Here is a 20,209-nt window from a genome sequence, read left to right on the forward strand (position 1 = left end):
TTGTTTACACAATGATAAATATCTTGTATCGTATTGCATTGTGACAACAATACCTAAAATATCATTTGTTCGGATGAGGGCAAAAATGAGGGTACAGGGGTTCAGTGAAATAAACATTCAGAAGATAGAGGAACTAAGGCATGCTACAAAGTAGAGGGGTATATTTCTACTCTCAACACTGGATCTCTTTCAACTAGGGATCGATCCCTTTTACACTTGCACCTTTCTTTTCCCACATAGTTAAAGAGGCTCAGATCGTTGTCACATATTAACACACTCAGGTCAACAAGTGAACCTCAACAAGGAACAGATACTATCCTTTATAATATATATAATACTCTGGTAGATTGTGTTTCCAAAAAAGGCTACAACCACATGAGCATTTGCAATGGAAAATTTCTACTCAATCAAAAGAGGACGTATCTTTCCCCTCGCCTTGAACCTGGGATAGTTCTATGACCTCTTTTGACGAATTGAAAATAGCAGGATGAAACCGTTAATCTCTGATGCTAAGTCTTAGAAAAACAGCAGCTTCTCCCTTTACATGCTGGAACCCTCCTTCTTGGAAGCCGGCTACCATGTGCTGAGGAAGCCCAAGCAGTCATGTCAAGAAGCTTGCGTGACGGAGAACCAAGTTCCCCGGCCCAGATCCCAGCTGAGCTTCTTGCTGCTGCCAACATCGACGTTCAGGTTTGTGAGTGGAGTCATTTTAGACATTCTAGGCATGACCACCATCTAACATGTGAGACATCCCAGGTAATACTTTTGGAACAGATCTACCCAACTCAGCCTTTGATGAATTCCTTACCTTCAGAACACTATTCTATAAAACAGTAGTTACTCGAAGCTACTAACTTTAGGGGTAATTTACTCCACAACAATAAATAACTGAAAAAAGTACTGCATTGCTCAACACTGCTGCTACCTGATAAGGTCCTGAAGGCATCATAAAAATAATCCCAAAATTAGGGCAAGGAAAAAAGGTAAAAGTTTTCCAACTATAAGAAAGGTTTCTATATGAAAGTTCTCCAACTACCCAAATGTTTTGAACCCAATAATAATATCTAAATTTTACTGAATGCCTCTAAGAATGCATGAAACAATTTATATATATATATACTGTCTATGGTCTAGGTCATCTAAGCAGTATAGCACTGGACATATTCAAATCATCATCCAGCACCTAAATTAGCCCTGGTAATATTTGATACATTGCATAAATCTTCTACTTTTTCTACTTGAACAGCAAATACTCCATTGTTATCATAGGTCCTCAATTTAGGACTTCTTAATTTTTTTATTTCAAAAATATTGTTGTCCAGGAGAAGTGGGAGAAGGAAAAAAAACATAATTAGTGCTCTAAAAATTAATTTTTGTAAGTAATATAAAAGGGGCTCAAATAGGTTTGCAAACACTAAAGAATACATCCTTGAATAGTCAAGGTATGTATTAACATAGTAAAGTATTCAAAAGGTCTATAGAGAAAAAAATTTAACTTTATTTTTGCCTAGAGTTGGACAAAATGGATATGATCATGCAATTATCATTTCATAGAACATGCCAGGGAATATAAATGTTTGCTCCTCTATAAGGTGTGTCAAGTCTGAATTCTACATGGCTGAGGCAAGAGAGGGAGATTAAAAAACTTCTAGAAGAAAATGTAAGGAAACATTTTCAAGATCTTGGGGAATGTAGTGGTTTCTTACACATTATACCCAAAGCATGAGCAATGAAAGAAAAAAAACAAACAGATAAATGCAAACTCCTAAAACATTTTTGTGCTTCAAAAGACTTTGTCAAGGTAAAAACACAGTCTACTCAATGGGAGAAAACCTTTGGAAACCACATATCCAATAAGGATTTGATTTACATGTTATACAAAGAGATCACACAACTCAAAGATAAAAAGTAAAACAACCCAATTAAAAATGAGTAAAAGACTTGAGTAGACATTTTCCAAAGAGGAAATACAAATGTCTAAGAAATACATGAAAAGATGTTCAACATCCCTAGCTTTTAGTGAAATGCAGATCAAAACTACAATGAGAGGTCATCTCATGCCTTACAGAATGGCTATTATTAACAAAACAAAACTACACGTGCTGGAGAAGATGTGGAGAAATAGGAACACTCCTTCCCTTTTAGTGGGAGTGTAAAATGGTTTAACCTCTGTGGAAGAGTTTGGCAGTTTCTCAGGAAGGTAAATTTAGACCTGCTCTTTGATGTAGCAATCCTGCTACTAAGGACATATTCAGAAGATCCGAAAACGAGGACATGAACAAATATTTGTACACCTTCATAGAGGCATTATTCACAATTGCTAAAAGATGGAAACAACATATGCCCATCAACTGATAAAGGAATAAACAAAAGGTGGTATACGTACATGATGGAATACTATTTGGTTGTAAGATTAAATGAACTTGGGATGCATATAACAATGGGGATGAGCCTTGAAGCTATAATATTGAATGAAATAAGCCAGATATAAAAGGAAGAATATCGTATGGTCTCATTGATATGAACTAAATATGCTAAGTAAACTTATGGAGTTAAACTATAAAGATTAGTAGGAGACAGAATGTAGGTTGGAAAGGGGGAGCTGATATTGAATGTATATAGAATGCTAAATAAGGTGGATTGTGAGTATGTGGAAATGGATAGAATTGATGATAATACACTACAATAAATATAACTAATACTGCTGATTTATAAACATGATTGTAACTGAAAGAGGTAGTCTAGGGAAGTTAATGCTAATTAAAAGACAGCTAGAGGATAATCTAGGGCCCAAATAATATAATGCTTTCAGTGGTAGATAAGGATTATGGTTAATAATAAAAATACAAAAATGTTCCTCTATTACAATGTATTAAGAATATGGTACTACATGGGAAAATACAACTAATATGATTTATAGACTATAGTTAACAATAATATTGTAATATTTTTGTAACAAAAGCAAAGAAGGTACTATATCAATGCTAAAGGTTAAAAACAGAATATGGGATTTATGAGATATGAATATGATCAAGCTTTCTTTTCTTTTTTTTTCATTAACAAGGTGACCTTTGCCATGTCATTTAACTAATCTGTGCTCATTTATTCATCTTTTGGAATACTGGAGAAACTATTTAGTTTATTTTTATTTTTATTTTTTTTATTTGTTTAAAGATTTATTTATTTATTTATCTCCCCTTCCCCCTCCACCCCAGTGGTCTGTTCTCTGTGTCTATTTGCTGTCTTCTTTGTCCGCTTCTTTTGTCAGCGGCACAGGAGTCTGTGTTTCTTTTTGTTGCGTCATCTTGCTGTGTCAGCTCTCCGTGTGTGCGGCGTCATTCCTGGGCAGGCTGCGCTTTCTTTCGCGCTGGGCGGCTCTCCTTATGGGGCACACTCCTTGTGCATGGGGCTCCCCTAGAGGGGTAACACCCCTGCGTGGCAGGGCAGGGCACTCCTTGCGCGCATCAGCACTGCGCATGGGCCAGCTGCACACGGGTCAAGGAGGCCTGGGGTTTGAACCGCGGACCTCCCATGTGGTAGACGGACGCCCTAACCACTGGGCCAAGTCCACCACCTCGTTTATTTTTAGGATTACTTAACCTGGTTTACCTGGACAGGGTTTTTAAAATAATGTTTCCATAATTTGTTAGACTGTCCTTTGTACATTTTAGTTTTTGAAGTTGAAATAAGGTTTAAAACAAGAGAGGGAAATTAACATGCATGTGAATGGGAAGGAGAGAAGGAGCAAGTGGACTGGGAGTTAGAGTGGGAGGTATTCTTTTAACCTTTTGCTTTGTATAGAATTACTTGGAGAGCTTTTACAAATCCCAATGCCTAAGCCACATCCCAAACCAATTAAATCGGAAGCTCTGGCCTAGGTAAGTGTATGTTTTAAAGCCTCCCAAGTGAACAATAATGTGCAGTCACGGTGGATAACCACTTTTCTAAAGTGATTAGGATAATAGAAGGAACGTAGGGAAAGTCATATGCAAACATTCTGCCTTTAGGAGATAATGCCAGATCCCTGTGTTGGACACCATGGGCAATTTAGAAAATGTTCTTACCTGTCTGAATAATTCATGTCTCTTTTCTTTCAATACTGGGTTCCTTACGATAAACATTACACTTCTCTAATAGGCCTTAGTAAACTTGATTTATTTTAATGCCTTGAAGGCAAAAGGACAAGGGCAGGGATTCTCCAATTTTTAGGCATTTAAATTTCACTTGGGAAGCTGCTTCAGTTACTTTCTTCAATCAGGGGTTGATTTCTTATTTTTAAGGGAGAAGGCAGAAATTTTAGTACAACAAAGGGTCTCTAGGACAGTCAAGGGAGTCTTCTGCTGTCTCTTTATTCTTTACCCCAAATAATATTACATTATACCAATGCATTACTACATTGGTTTTAACTTTCTCTGTGTAAGATTTCTTCTCTTATTTTGAGAGTATGAGCAGATCTGCACCAGCCCAAACTGACCTTTAGGGAAGATTGACCAGAACGTTTTATCAACAACTGAGTGTTCTGGGTCTTAGGAAAAAAAAAGTGTTATGGTCTTTCATAACCTTTTAGGAAGAATTGAAAGTCATAAAGTCCAGTCATAGCTTCATTATCTCTTTTTTGTATTAATAATAAATAGCAAACAAAAGATTTTAAAAGGTGCTTTCTCACAGGAACACATTGAATTTTTACCTCTCAGAAAGAGAACACAGATCTATAGTGTGACATGCTTGAAAACAGGAATTAAGAGACTGAGTTTTTAGATTTATCTTTTCCCAAGGAAAAGAAGAAGAATTCACTAAATGTATGGTGAATATCAAGAGGCTTTAAGTATTAGTATATAATATAGAATTTGAACAAGAGTATCATGAAACAGCAGCTTGTAAAAAGGAAGATTCCTGAATCTTACTCCTGGGTCTGGCATCAGGTTTAGGAATCTGTGTTTTTTTAACAAAGGCCTCAGAAATTCTGACACTGAAGTTTCATTTCACCCATTTTAAAGATGCAAAAGCTGAGGTACATGTAGTGAATGTCAAAAGAAGAAGCCATCTGCTTAACAATATTGGCTTTTTAGGTCAAACACTGGCCCAGTAGGATATAAGAGAGGAAGAAGAAGAAATGTGCTAATAAAACAGCATAGCAGTGATAACAGAATAAGTAGACAGGTGATTGAAATAGCAGAGCTGACTGAAATAGACATATGAAATTAGCCTATTAGTTATACCCACATAATATGTACCTTTAAAAAAGTTATAAAAAGTAATCATGCATTTGATATTTATATAAATATTCAATTATGAACCCAATGAAAAGTTTCCTTCCTTTTGTATACAATACATAGTGAGTATAGTTATTAGACTTTTGATTGAGAAATATGTCATTGTTCATGATTAACTGTATATTTCATAAGTTTGACAAGTAATAACCAGATTCATTCACAAGCCTAATCCTATAAGAGACTGAGGAGCATGCAAAATTTTATGAACTTTTTAGGCACTGAATTAGTTGTTCACACCTTTAAATTTCTCCTGCACCATTTTATAGGACTGGATGAGTGCTTGCTTGTCAAGAAAGCCATGGGCAGGGAGAGTGGGAGTGGAGCTCGGCAAGGACTGAGGCTCCCACATTCCAGCATTTACCTTCAGCCTAGCAGCTTATCTCCTAAAGAAAGCACTTTCGCTCCTCTCTAACCACAGCTCCATCAGCTCTATTCCAGAGCAAGGGGACAGGATGGGTGCTAATTAAAGGGACCCTGGCTAGGTCGGGACAGAAACATGTCTCTTCCTCATAATGTGGGAAACTGATTTTTCACCAATATGCCCAGGACCTAAAAAGTCAGAGAGGAAAGGAAAAAATGAAACAATTTAAAGTTATCTAACAGTCAGGACTGCTAAAGGAAGTTTAAAATCATTCTTGTTGAATTTGAAAGCACTTAATAGTTGTACCTGGGACACTCACCAAGATGTCCAGCAGGTTTTTACTGATCAGGCAAAATGATTCAAGAATAAAATTGAGATGACTCCGATTTGCTTTTTCTCTTTGTTTTCCTAACTCTGACAAGTATTGTTTAAATAAATATTTCACAGGGCAATGCGATACTGTGCTATTTCCCTTTACACAATAAATGGGGAGGCTGAAGGCTCACTTGCAGACCTGGATCACCCAAGAAGTGAGGAGAAGAGGGAGAAATGAGGAGTGACTGATTTCCTATCCACAAAGATTTAAGCCAAACAATTCAATAATATCTGGAAATAAGGTGTAAGAAGAAAGGCCTTCGCTTCAGAGAAGGTGAGGAACAGAGAGGAAGTATGTGATTTCACAGTGTGGAAAGATAAACTCCCTAGATGACTGGACAGATGGAATCCCTGAGAACTTGTCTTCTAACTTATCTCAGAATTGCTTTGTTCTCCTGCTTCCTGAACAAGAAGCCTTACTGATCAAGGGTACTGTACCTCCAGAGTCTGACTCAGCACCTCCTAGCCCCTCTCAGCCTCTTCTGCTGGGAGGAAGGCCGTACTTGAAGGATGGCCGTACCTTATGTGCAATGCCCATGGGGCAGGTTGCTGACCGCAGACTTGGCCGGCACCCTTCCCACAGTCCTGGGTATCTCAGGCCAGGCACCAATACCTCACACAGAGAGCCTCCTGGTGAGTTAGCACTTTATTCTAGCCACAGATCCTGCCTGGGTGGGGCTTGGCCCCCTCCCAGGCTTAAAGAATGCCCCCCTAGAAGGATGTGCTAATCCCACCCCAGGAACACAGCAGGGCTCTGGATGGCCCCTAGGGGTGGGGCAGACTAATTGATGGATTGACTGTGATTATGGAATTAAATTGGGTACAGCTTTAAAAATTGCTTTGAGTACCACTTTTTGGTACAGAGCATTCACTAGACTTGTAATTTCTATTTCCTCCTCTATGCTCTATGACATATTTTAGAGTATGGTTATCTATTTAAAGGCTGTATCTACCTTTCCTCCTTTTGCTCAAGTACACACATGGGAATATGCCTGTGCTTATTTTCATGTGTACATATACAAAGAGCAGTGGTAAACCAGGAATGAAGGTGGGTCTGAGATTTACCCTACTTTCTAGCTAACAAGTGTGTGTTTGTGTGTGTACACACCTTACACTCAGGAGTTTTGTACCCATATATATATATGGATACAAGACTCCTGGGTCAAAGAAATGGACTACAGATTACTAAAGAGCAAAAACCACAGTCAGAGCAGCATCTTGATTTAATTCCCCATGCCCTTATTCCTGCAGGTGATAAGGGGAGGGCCAGGTGTTTACCTGCATGTGCAGTGGTGAACACCACAGAAGAACCCCAAATGTGGGAAACTCTGAGCTTCCAAGGGGCTGTTGGCATATGGCCTTGCCCACCCCTCCAGTGGGAGGAATAACGCATTAGCCTGGAATGTAAACCAATGGCTTCAGAGAAAGGAAAGAGAGAGCTTTATCTTTCCTTCCTGGAGACCGTCCCAGGGAGGATAAGTTCTCTAAATCTTTCTGGTGGAATAGACATCTCTGAATTACAAAGTTATTTGCTATTCAAACACGTCCTTTGCTCAGAAGACCTGAACCCATTTACAAACACAAGAAACCCATGGAGAATTTTTTCCCAAAAATTACAACCCATGACTTGTCTGATAATGATGAGTTAAATTAATCTTTGTTGAGTGAATGCATACCCCTTAAGGAAATCGCTGTTCAGTGGGAATTAGGAAAAATGTAAGCAAAAGGCATATAAGTGCCACACTCAATTTTTGTATAAAATACTGTAGAAATATTGTTGAAATAATTCAGTCTACTGTGGATCATAAATACAGATAATGTTAGAAAGAGATTCACTTATACTGGCCCTTAAAAAGTGATAAGATATTCAAGCAGAAATATGAAAAAAGGGTTTCAAATGCAGGGACAAAGATTCAAGTAGAGGGAAGGTATAATTAAAAGAGCAGGGTTTCTCAGAAAATTTATCTTACACATTCCCACAGCATTCCCACACATCATTAATTATTTCTAGCCTGTAAGCCAAGATGTATTTTCTTCATTATATTGATGATAAGACTGAGACTCACAAAGCTCCTCTCTAATCTCCTGAGCATCATAAAATTCAAGGTTGTGTGTCTTGATACCCCCTAGTTATAGTAACATGCACTGATGCTTGAGTCACCTGGATGACTTATTTAAAAACCTGCTCTTCATTCAAGGATTAAATCTCCAGGAATTGGAAATTCACAACCTGAAGAAGCCTATTTCTTCCTTGGGTAGCAGTGACCCCCAGAGTATGTGCCTTTATCTGCGTTCAAATCCTCACCAATTTAGTTCTACTACTTGGGCTTTGTGAGGTAATTGTCACCGATGCTGTGCACACTAAACCACTTAGGTATTGATTCCTCCCCTCACAACTCCACCTTTTCTTTTAAAGACTAAACATCCACTGGACTCTGTCCCTGCAATCCTCATTTGGATGACATAATTTTTCATCCTCTCTATTCCAGATAATTTTTCTCTAAACACCCTTACTCAGAGAGGCAGGTCAGCTGTGGCTGTCACCCAGTCTGGGCATAGCCTGTGCTCTGACATTTATTGCTTTAGCAAATCAGCATGTGAGCTTTGGCTGTGTTTGGAATCAAATCACAGTGATAAACAATTATCAGCAGATATCCCAAAGTTTGTTGCTACGTACCAATGATACATAGTCTCAGACGTGATGACAATAAATAAAGGTCAGAGGAACAGAAAGAATGACACAGATGTTTCTTCACTTTATGATGAAAGCATCGTCATCATTGCATCATAAGGTAAAATATGTGAGCCATTTTTCTAAAAAACAGGCAGTCAAGTAGATCCTTCATATACAAATATATATCAAATGAATTTTAGTATCACAAGCTTAGAACAGGCTCCTATTTGCCCTATTTGCCTTTTATTGAGCCTAACTTTGTAATCAAACAATAAACAAACACCCATGCCATATCACTGAATGGCTTCTGCACATTGCAGCTCACTCTGCCATCACCATTGTTTTTGTTATTATTCAAACGCTTTCTCTCTTCTTCCAAAATATGTAGTATGTATTTATGAAAGTTGGAGACATTGTTTATATATGATGCAGAGAATATATATCCAATTAAGGGAATACATTTTTTTCTCAGTTGGTGAAATAACTATTGCAGCAATAAATTAATATGAGACAATGCCTAATTCTGCTGTAAAATTATAACTCCTTCGTTTAGGAGAAATGAAGAAAGCACCCATTCCATGCCATGCTGTGCTCTTGGTGCTGACTAGACTCTGGCCTTGCCAGCTCTACTCCATTCCTTCTAGACTCGTAGTTAGCTGATTGGACATACCCATGCACTGGGCATCTTTACAAAGTTGTTATGTAACTGCTCATGAATTATGCTTGGTCAAGACTATATGCTATATTTATTTCATCAAGTCTAAGATGCTTATTTTTCCTATGTATTTTAATATTTATAATATTTCTGAAATCTTAAAATTTTTGTTAGCCAGAAAGCAGTCATGTGGATTACCACTTAAAATCTCCAATATTCTTAATGGCACAGGGGATGATTCTGAGTGAAAAAAGTATGTCATCATTCACTCAGAGTTAAAAAGTGACTCAAAGAATTCAAAATGTGGGGATTTTTAAGGAATATTTCAGAATAGTATATTTTTCTTTTTAGGTAATCACAATATTGATATATAATTAAAATATCTTTCTAAATACATTTTTATATAAGCATAAAATAAAAATTCTGAGTGTTAAGATGGTGATGTATTGTGATTCAATTGACAGCAGTTCTTCTACCTTAGTAGTATATAAAATATATATCATCTTAGAGTTGAAATAAAAATATACAGTGCAAAATGATGTTTGGAACTGTATTAGTCAGGGTTCTCTATGGAAACAGAATCAATAGGAGATAACTGTAAATAGTATGAGAGTTTATAAAATTCCTTCACATGGCCATGGGGATGCACAAATCCAGATTCCTCAGGCAGGCTGCAACCCAGGGACTCTGATGAAAGTCCAATGAAGGTCCTTTATGAGTTCCTGGGAGAAGTTGACTGTCCAAAGACAAGTTGAGAAATTCTTCTCTGAATGCTGAAATCACATCCTCCCCCCTTTTTTTTCCCTACTGGAGATTTCTATTTTATTTTATTTTATTTTTATTTTTTTGAGAATTTGTGGAATCATCCAGTCTATACCATCATCCAGAATTCTAACAAGTGGGAATTGTCTTTTTATACATCAATCTTTTTTTTTAATAATAAAAAAACTCGATCATTTAATAGGTTCAAAATGATAATTTAGACACATAACAAACATTTCTTTATTAGTTAGAATAATTTTTCTGTATGTTTATTTGCTAATTGTATTGCTTTTGTGCAAATTGTCTAATCTTGTCCTTTATCATTTCTTGCCCACTGGTTTGTTTTTGTTTTTGTTTTTTGTTTCCTTCTCTATTTTCTTTTAAATGTTACATTCAAAAAATATGAGGTTCCCATATACCCCCCACACCTCTCACCCCACTCCTCCCACATCAACAATCTCTTCCATCATCATGGCACATTCACTGTACCTGTGAATATATTTTGGAGCACTGCTGCACCACATGAATAGCAGTCTATATTGTAGTCTACACTCTCTCCCAGTCCACCCAGTGGGCCATGGCAGGACACACAATGTCCAGCACCAGTTCCTGCATCACCACCCAGGACAATTCCAAATCCTGAAAATGTCCCCACATATCTCTTCTTCCTTCTCCCTACCATCAGCAGCTACCATGGCTACTTTCTCCACATCAATGTTACAATTTCTTCCATTACTAATCACAGTAGTTCCACAGCAGAACACCAGTAAGTCCACTCTAATCCATACGCTATTCCTCCATCTTGTGGGCCCTGGGAAGGTTATGTCCAGTCCCTGTCTACATCAAGAGGGGACTTAGATTCCACATGGATGATGGATGCAATTCTCCTGCTTGCAGTTGTAGGCACTCTTGGCTCCCTGGTGTGGTGGTTGACCTTTTTCATCTTCCTGTTAGCTGGCCAGGGTAAGTCCAATAAACCAGTATTCAACTGATTGAATAAAATGTCACTCATTGCTGACTGCACTCTCCCTAGTTGATTGTTCTTGTAATCAGCCATCTATGCAGTAAACTCACTGATGACTAAAGTTGATAAATATGCTTGTATTACAATTATCCCACTGCTTGCTTGACCAAACAACTGGGCACAAATACCTGGCTGAGTTGACACATTAGCTTAACCATCACAGGAACATAAAACAAATTTTACCTGTAACACAAATATTAGAGCCAGGAGACAAGTGTGCAAAAAGAAATTTAGGAATCATACAAAGTAAAATCTCTGAGATTTTGAAGTGAGGCATTTTAGGGTTAAGAGGTTTGGTAAACCCCTATCCATGGCTTCACTGACCTGGCAGAATTTCACCCTATACAGGCATTCTTCATCAACCAAAGTGTGTCTCTCTTGAGAAAACCTGAGAGACTCAAGAAGTTGTGCTCACCTAATGATCCGCGCCTATATCCTGCTATGTTTTCCCGAAAATATATTCTTTGTGCCTAGCAGTATAAAATCTAATCCCTCTTCTTCAAAATATTTTTCTGACTAGCAAAGGCACAGACTCCAGAGTCAGTGCTCTATCCTAGCTTCACCATTTTTTAGCCATATCTTCTTGGGCAATTATTCTCTGGGTCTCCCTTAGCTCATCTGTAAAGTAGGCATAATAATACAACCTAACTTAATGGGTTGTTATGTGCATTATGCAAGTTCATATTAATACTTAAGTGACATGTATTAGTCACTATATTAAACAGAAATAAAAAGATGATTTAATAGCAAAGTAGGTGGAAGAGTTGCTTTTGATTGGGTGGTCTTCAGGAAAAAGAAGAATACACAGATACACGACACGATATCTACAGAGTTCTACCTTCTACAGCATACAACTGTACCTCGCAGCCATAAAAATATAGTATACTATATAAAATATAACCTCCCATTATTAAACTTTCACAGTAGTGCAAAGTCATCATTAGTAACAGTAATTAACTTTGTTTGATTCTGTAAATATGCATAAAACAGCCTTAGAGACTAAACAATATAAACTGACATTCATACTACCCTGATCTGAAAGGAGCTGGTTTCATTTTATTCAGCACTTGTTTATAAAATAAGGAAGAATTGAGGCTTCATTGGATCAAGTTGAGTGGCCTTCCATTAATTAAGATTTACCAGTTTTCAGCTTTACCTATAGCAATACAATAAAATTTTCATTAACCAGTGATCAGTCCCAGTAACAAGGATCAGTCAAAATTGTGAACATACACGTTTTACAGGCATTCCCACATCTATGTCTAATCATGGTCTATCTAACTTAATGTTCTAATATTTGTACTTTGCTTTAGAACTGCAATAATATGGTGAATATAGATAATCCTTAAAATTAATTTCGTTCCTAATTACTTCTCACCTGGAATAAATAACTTCATAAACTGTGTCAATACCACATACCATTCCTCTCACCATCCTTCTATATTCTTTTAATCTATATTCAGGGAAGCATTTGGATATACAACAGGACAAAAATATAATAATGAGAACTTCATAGAATAAAACTTTTCCCAGTTGCTCCTCTTAGAAAAACACGAAGAGCCTTTGGCTCTTCTGCCCTTTCTATATGAGCCTATAGTTCATTGGTAGGTGTATGTGCAAGAGAATTAAATCTTTGGGCTGTCCATGTGCCATCTGGGCCCTGAATCTCAACAGACTTGCGACACCTACTCTCCAGTTCATTAGACTCACCCAGGACAACTAACAAGGAGATGATGAATGACAACGACTGTCCAAAGGAACAGAGAGAATCTGCATCTGCAAGCAAGATAGTCCCCTCCATCTGCCCCACAGAATCTAAGCCCCCTCTCAATTAGTGTTGGAGTGGGCATCACCATCCCAGAATCCTCAGGATCGGGGAATGAATAATGAACTAAAGTAGACCTACTGGTATTCTACTATAGACTTATTGTGATTCTAGCCAGAAAGAATTTTATTATGGATGTGGAAGCAGCGGTCACTGAAGATTCTGAGGGAAGGGAGAGGAAAAAAACAGGTGTAATATGGGGGTATTTTTGGAACTTTGGAATTGTCCTGAATGACATTGCAATGACAGATACAGGCATTGTCAATTATATATCTTATCATAAATTACAAAATTGGGCAGGCAAGAGTGTAAACTACAATGTAAACTATAATCCATGCTAATTGACAATGCTCTAAAATGTGTTCATCAATTGTAACAAATGTACCACACTAATGAAGGCTGTTGTTAATGTGGGAAAATGTGGGTGGTGTGGGGAGGACGGCGTATGGGAATACCCTACATTTTTAATGTAATATTTATGTAATCTCATTATGTCTTTAAACATATTCATTCTTTTGCCTTTTCCCATGACCATTTCCACTTTATCCAATTCCAGTGCTAATGTAACCACATGCAAGTGTTGCCCTGACCAACTCTCTCAACAACTTTGATTTTACCTTACTTTATACTCTCTGGTACTTTATATTTCTATATTTATGCCTATTATATTATATTGTAATGGTTGGTTTACTTCCCTGTCTTTTCTTTAGATGGTGAGATCCTTTAGGACAGAAACTAGCAACTAAACCTGTGCATATCATATTATGGCCATAGCAAATATTTATTGAATTCTAGCTTCTGATGAAGTTTACAGGATGACTCAGATATTTGGGGGAATGAAATTAAGGTTCATTTGTTTTCTTTCATTCTATTTTTTATTATGATGTTCAATATCAAGCACTTATTTTCTGAACTCAGTTTTTATTTTTAATATCTCACTCTCTTTTCTCCTACCAACTCATTGCTTCTGCCATAGTGTGTAGCCTAACCAAGACTGTCTCTTTTGACTGATTCTGAGACATATTAGTGTATATTATTCACAGAAGAGTTCCAAAATGTTCCGTTTAAATGGTAAGCAAAATTCTCTTTGACATCCATAGCTGTCATTTCCCACAAACCAAAGTCTTTTCATCAGCATATATCACACTGATATTCAAATCATGAGGATGGTTTTTAAACACCACCAGCTGAGAAGGGATTTGTGTGTGTGTGTGTGTTTAGCCTCTCCTCATTATCCTCATTTCCCTGTGAGTTTTTGCGTGTTTCATATTTACTTTCCAAATCCCTATTTTGTTTTAGAATTTTATTAGCAATCATTTATAGGTTCATCACTGCAGTCTAGAAGGACACACAGGAATTATCATAATCAGCCTACTTAGAAGGCCAGATAAGGGATGAGAAACTGCCTTTGAAAAGAGAAAAAAAAAAAGAAGAGGACTTATTGATGGATGCTTTAATGCCTCTTTCTATTTGCAAATACTCTGTGCATATTACCACCATCTGAAGATGAATTACTTGAAGGAAAGAAAGGTATTTGTTTTTCCTTATCTCTTTAAACCAAAGCTGACTTTTTTAGATTGACCAATTGGTCCTATGTCTTTCACATTTACTTTCTGAAGTACTATCATACTTTAGTTTATTCACAATTGCAGATACACATAGCATACTTGAGGACAAATGAAATGATTTGTTTTTGTGTTGAATCTTTAATCATATTCTTGAAAAAGACTTCAGCGGCAAGTTTTAAAAAGTTACCAGTGTCACAGTAATGAAATGTTGTCAACAATTCAGAGTAGAACTGGATGGAAGAAACTAATAAGCAGTTGTTTATACAGAACAGGATACTTAAAAGCAATCGCCAAGGAATACTCAAGAGTTTCAAAGTCATCTGCACATTTTTCCAATATCAGTGTTTAAAAATTTTCTTCTCAAAATCTCCTCTTTTTCTTCTAATGCACATCCTGCAATTACAGTGTTTTAATAAATTATTATGTATTTTTCCAAGAGAGTTTAGTTTTTGCAAATTTTAAATGAATTCATTACTTGAGAAGTGGTTGGCTTTCTTAAAAGCAGTGTCAACACAGTTAAATAGTTTTTTTTTAGCTGATATTTCATGCCAGGTTGAATCATACGAAAGTGCCATTTTGTGGTCAAAAACAGTTGAATATTAGCAATTTCATATAGTTTAACCTAGTGTGTGTGCACATATTTTGGATTATATATTTTAACCTAATATTGAATAAAACAAATGACTCAATAATTTATCAAAGAATATCTACAACCAAAAATATCAATTCTTCATAAAAAAACATTAAATGCTTAAAGCCTATTATTAAAAATTAAATGAAGGCATATATGTAGCATGTATGCTTCTTTGTATGTTTTTAGCTATAATATATAAACTTTTATATTTACTTATATCATATTTTGCTAAACTAATGGAAGCTGACAAGCTTCCTCAGAGACTTGGCCAAATTAGGTACAAATCTTATTACAAATATACTGATAAAAAATCTTGGTAGTATGATCATACTCCTAATTGGCATTAAGTTATATAAGCATCTATAAAATGACATACCATATCTTAGTTTAAACTTAGAATTATCTTTGCTATATGGTCATACAAATATGACTGTTGTGAATGTTTTTTCTTTCTTTAGTTGCAAACACCTTTTCTCCCAATACTATACCACAATATTAATAATGACTTTTTCTATATGAATTTCATTTTTTCCACCTTCAATGACTAGGAATGCAAAAATCCTCAGAGATGCACTGGGGAAGAAAAAGAAAGAAAGCTGCAAAGAAGGTGATGATTTGCAGACTGAAAGAATGAATGTTGAAGAGGCAAAGGTTGATTGAAATAAGTTTATATATTATTAGTAGTAATATTAATAACAACTATGATGAAAATAGCCAGGTTGGTTATATTCAAGCCCAATACTTCTCAAGAAACCTGAATATTTTCATCAAATTTTAATTCTTCTCAGGCTAGCCTGAAGAAACTAAGTCAGGATTCTTGGAAAACAAAATACCGCAAATTTCTACAGGTTGATGAATAATGGTAGTTATGGTGGTGGAGTCACTGCATATTTGAAATCCTTTTTGCCAGGTGAAAAACTTTAATCATGTATAAGGATATTATCTGAAAGTTACAGAAATCACTTTATAATTTTATAGTAAATTTCACCTCAGAACATGTTCTAAAAACAGTGACCTTCATTTTAGACTCTCTTCTACCTCTGCTGTCATCATGGTTCTGAAGTGTGATGATTTATAAGGCCTCTTGCTTTCTGAGAAGCTGGAGTCATTCATTTAATGCATTCACATATGATCGTACTGAATTTGAAAATCAAAACCTCACATTTCTTTCAAAAGTTGTTGAAATGATTACTTACTAACATTATTGCTGAAATAAAATATCAGAAACAAAAAAAAGTGCCCAAGTCATCCTTATGAACCAAAGATAATAAGCAAATTTACTCCCTCAACACATATTTGAGTGGCCAATAAATTTTACATCCAATCTCAGGATGTTTTATGGTCAGTACTTATGTAATTAAATGAAGGTCCTGCTTCATTTTAATACGGCAGTGATCAAATGGAGGTCCATCTCAAGAAGAGTACATGGTGCTGGGAAGAGGAAGTCGTATTGGCTCCTAAGAACCAAAAAATGAAACACACAAATTCAGGAGGTTCTTTTTCTTGACTTTTGCTATTCAAAAAAAAAAAAAAGAATTTAAAGCATCTGACCTATTATAATAAAGCCTTCCTAGGTCTAATATAGACAATTTAAAGGTAGAACTTTACTAAGGTTCTGTAAAGCTGGCAAAGCATAGCTACCTTTTGTATGAAAGTCCCATTATGCGGAAGCAGACTTGGCCCAGTGGTTAGGGCATCCGTCTACCACATGGGAGGTCCGTGGTTCTAACGCGGGGCCTCCTTAACCCGTGTGGAGCTGGCCCATGCACAGTGCTGATGCACACAAGGAGTGCCCTGCCACGCAGGGGTGTCCCCCATGTAGGGGAGACCCACGCGCAAGGTGTGCGCCCGGTAAGGAGAGCCGCCCAGCGCGAAAGAAAGTGCAGCCTGCCCAGGAATGGTGCCGCCCACACGGAGAGCTGACACAACAAGATGATGCAACAAAAACAAACACAGATTCCTGGTGCTGCTGACAACAACAGAAGCGGACAAAGAAGAAGACGCAGCAAATAGAGACAGAGAACAGACAACCGGGGCGGGCAGGCAAAGGGGAAGGGGAGAGAAATAAATAAATAAATAAATCTTTAAAAGAAAAAAAAGGAAAAAAAAGAAAGACCCATTATGCAGACCTAGCGGGAAAAGCAATGAAGGCAGCAAATATTATTCTGCTTATCAATGCTGGAAAATTATCAATGCTGGAAAAGTATATTCCCTGACTCAGTCTTCTGCATAACAGGTCAAACTTAATAGTATATTTTAATGTCAAGCTACATTCCCATGAACATCATAGCCTCTACAGCCAGCACTTGCTAAGAACAAGGCTATTCAAAGAGTAGCCCCCATCAGTAAGAGCAGCCACACTCACCTGTTAGGACCCACTGAGATCAAAATTACCCATTCATGAGAGCCTAAGAATTATACCATCTTCTCTGATCAGCAGAAGTCTCATGCTCTCCATATTCAGTCCCCAAATCCAATTCCCTGCCTTTTCCCAATGTTTTTAACCCATGTATTAAATTATGGAATTCTAGGGTCAATGAATAATACCCTAGTCTTTCCCACACAATTTAGAACTGAAGACAGAACACTGGAGGTCCTAAAGCAGGGATCAAAGATTGCTCCTATTACTACAGAGGTGCTTAGATAATGTATCTTATTTGTACAATCAAATGGACTCTGTAACATTCTCCCCTGACTTAGCTGGGACTTCCCACCTGGGGGAATATTTGGGTCTAAACAGAAGATAAAATTACCAAAGAATGCTGACTAGAAATCACCTGGGGCAGACAGAGGGAAGAAAAGAGATAAAACACCAAGAACTTAGAACTTATTAAATTAGCTCCATCAAACTGAGAAATGTGGACGAATGTCCAGAAAGGCGCAGGCCAAGTTTTCAGAAGTGCTATTCTGGTCTAGGTCTCTTCCCATGAAAGGAGGAGGAGCGGTGAGATGCTTCTTATAAAAATACCTATATTGGGTTAGGCTTATAGATATAAATTCAAGGAGCTGGTATAATACTTTCAACAATTAAGTTCCAACTTAGCTTGGACCTGGGTTTCCATGGAGATTTTAAAAATTCTTAATTTTATTCCTTGATTTTCATAGCTGGCCTCTTTCATTTCTAAGAGTAGCAACATAGTACTATATAATTATGCTATAGGAAATAAGTAAAACACATTAAATTAATGATGGGGTTTTCTATCATTGGCCATAGATATCAATGCAAACACTTTACAAGATGCATTAATTTTTTTTTTTTGGTAACACTTTTTTATTCCAGAACAGGGTTATTAGTAGGTTAAGAGCACAAATGCTACTAACAGTTATAAAGCTCTTCTTTAGGAACCTCTATATATTATAGGTTACTCTCAAGGTAGAACACATTGTTATGAAGGCTATATATTTCTCCTAAAAGGATATGTAAATTTTGGGGAATTTCTATATATAGGATCAATGTCATCTGCAAATAATTGCAGGTTTACTTCTTCCTTTCCAATTTGGATGCCTTTTATTTATTTTTCTTGCCTAACAGTTCTGTCTAGAACTTCCAGCAAAATGTTGAATAACAGTGGCAAGAGTGCACATATTTATTTGTCTTGCTCCAGATCTTAGAGGGAAAACTTTCAGTCTTTCACTATGGAGTAAGATGTAACCTGTGGGTTTTTCATATATGCCCTTTATCATGTTGAGAAGTTTCCTTCTGTTCCTATTTCAAAATGTTTTTATCAAGAAAAGATGCTGGATTTTGTCAAATGCATTTTCAGCATCAATTGAGAGGATTATGTAGCTTTTTCCCTTCATTTGGTTAATGTGGTCTATTACATTAATTGATTCTCTTTTGTTGAATCACCCTTGCATACCTGAGATAAAACCCATTTGGTCATGGTGTACAATTATTTTACTATAGTTTTGGATTTGATTTGAAAATATTTTCTTAAAAATTTTTGTATCTATATTCATAAGAGGATTTGGTCTCTAATTTTCTTTTCTTGTAGTATTTTTATCTGGCTTTTGTATTAGAGTGATGGTAACACCATGGAATGAGTTAGGTAGTGTTCCCTCCTTTCTTTATTTTTTAATTTTGAGCAGGATTGGCATTAATTCTTCTTTGAATGATTTGTAGAATTCACCTATGAAACCATCTGATCTTGGACTTTGCTTTATTGTGAGTCTTTTGATGACTGATTCAATCTCTATACCTGTAATTGGTTTGTTGAGATCTTTTATTCTTTCTAGAGTCAGTGTAGGTTTTTTGTGTGTTTCCAAGAATTTGTCTGTTTCATTTTGATTGTCTAAATTTGTTAGCATACAGTTGTTTATAGTATTCTCTTATGATCTTTTTAAATTTCTATTGCATCAGTAGTAATGTCCCTGTCTCATTTCTGATTTTGTTTATTTGCATCTTCTCTTTTTTTGTTCTTTGTCAGTCTATCTATGGGCTTGACAATTTTATTGATCTTTTCAAAGAACCAAATTTTTTTTGTTAATTTTGTTAACTTTCGTTAATGTCTTCTAATGCTTTTTACTCTTAATTTCATTTATTTCTGCTCTACTCTTTGTAATTTCTTTCCTTCTACTAGTTTTAAGTTTACTTTGCTGTTCTTTTTCTAGTTAGGTCTTTTTTTTTTTAAGATTTATTTATTTATTTATTCCCCCCCACCCCACCCTAGTTGTCTGTTCTCTGTGTCTATTTGCTGCGTCTTCTTCTTTGTCCACTTCTGTTGTTGTCAGCGGCATAGGAATCTGTGTTTCTTTTGGTTGCGTCATCTTGCTGTGTCAGCTCGCCGTGTGGGTGGCGCCATTGTTGGGCAGGCTGCACTTTCTTTCGCACTGGGCAGCTCTCCTTATGGGGCGCACTCCTTGCGTGTGGGGCTCCCCTACGCGGGGGAAACCCCTGCGTGGCAAGGCACTCCTTGCGCGCATCAGCATTATGCCTAGGCCAGCTCCACACGGGTCAAGGACGCCCAGGTTTTGAACCGTGGACCTCCCATGTGGTAGACGGATGCCCTAACCACTGGGCCAAGTCCGCCGCCCAGTTAGGTCTTTGATTTCAGCTCT

The 20,209-nt window shown here is 36.8% G+C and overlaps 1 pseudogene; it reads left to right on the top strand.

Moving 5' to 3' along the window:
* The first annotated feature begins 603 nt into the window (after positions 1-603).
* LOC101417920 (centromere protein Q pseudogene) overlaps positions 604-20,209 on the top strand; it is a 94,732-nt pseudogene continuing 75,126 nt past the window's right edge.

This window comes from Dasypus novemcinctus, chromosome 2, assembly GCF_030445035.2.
Source record: "Dasypus novemcinctus isolate mDasNov1 chromosome 2, mDasNov1.1.hap2, whole genome shotgun sequence".
Taxonomy (NCBI): Eukaryota; Metazoa; Chordata; class Mammalia; order Cingulata; family Dasypodidae; genus Dasypus; species Dasypus novemcinctus.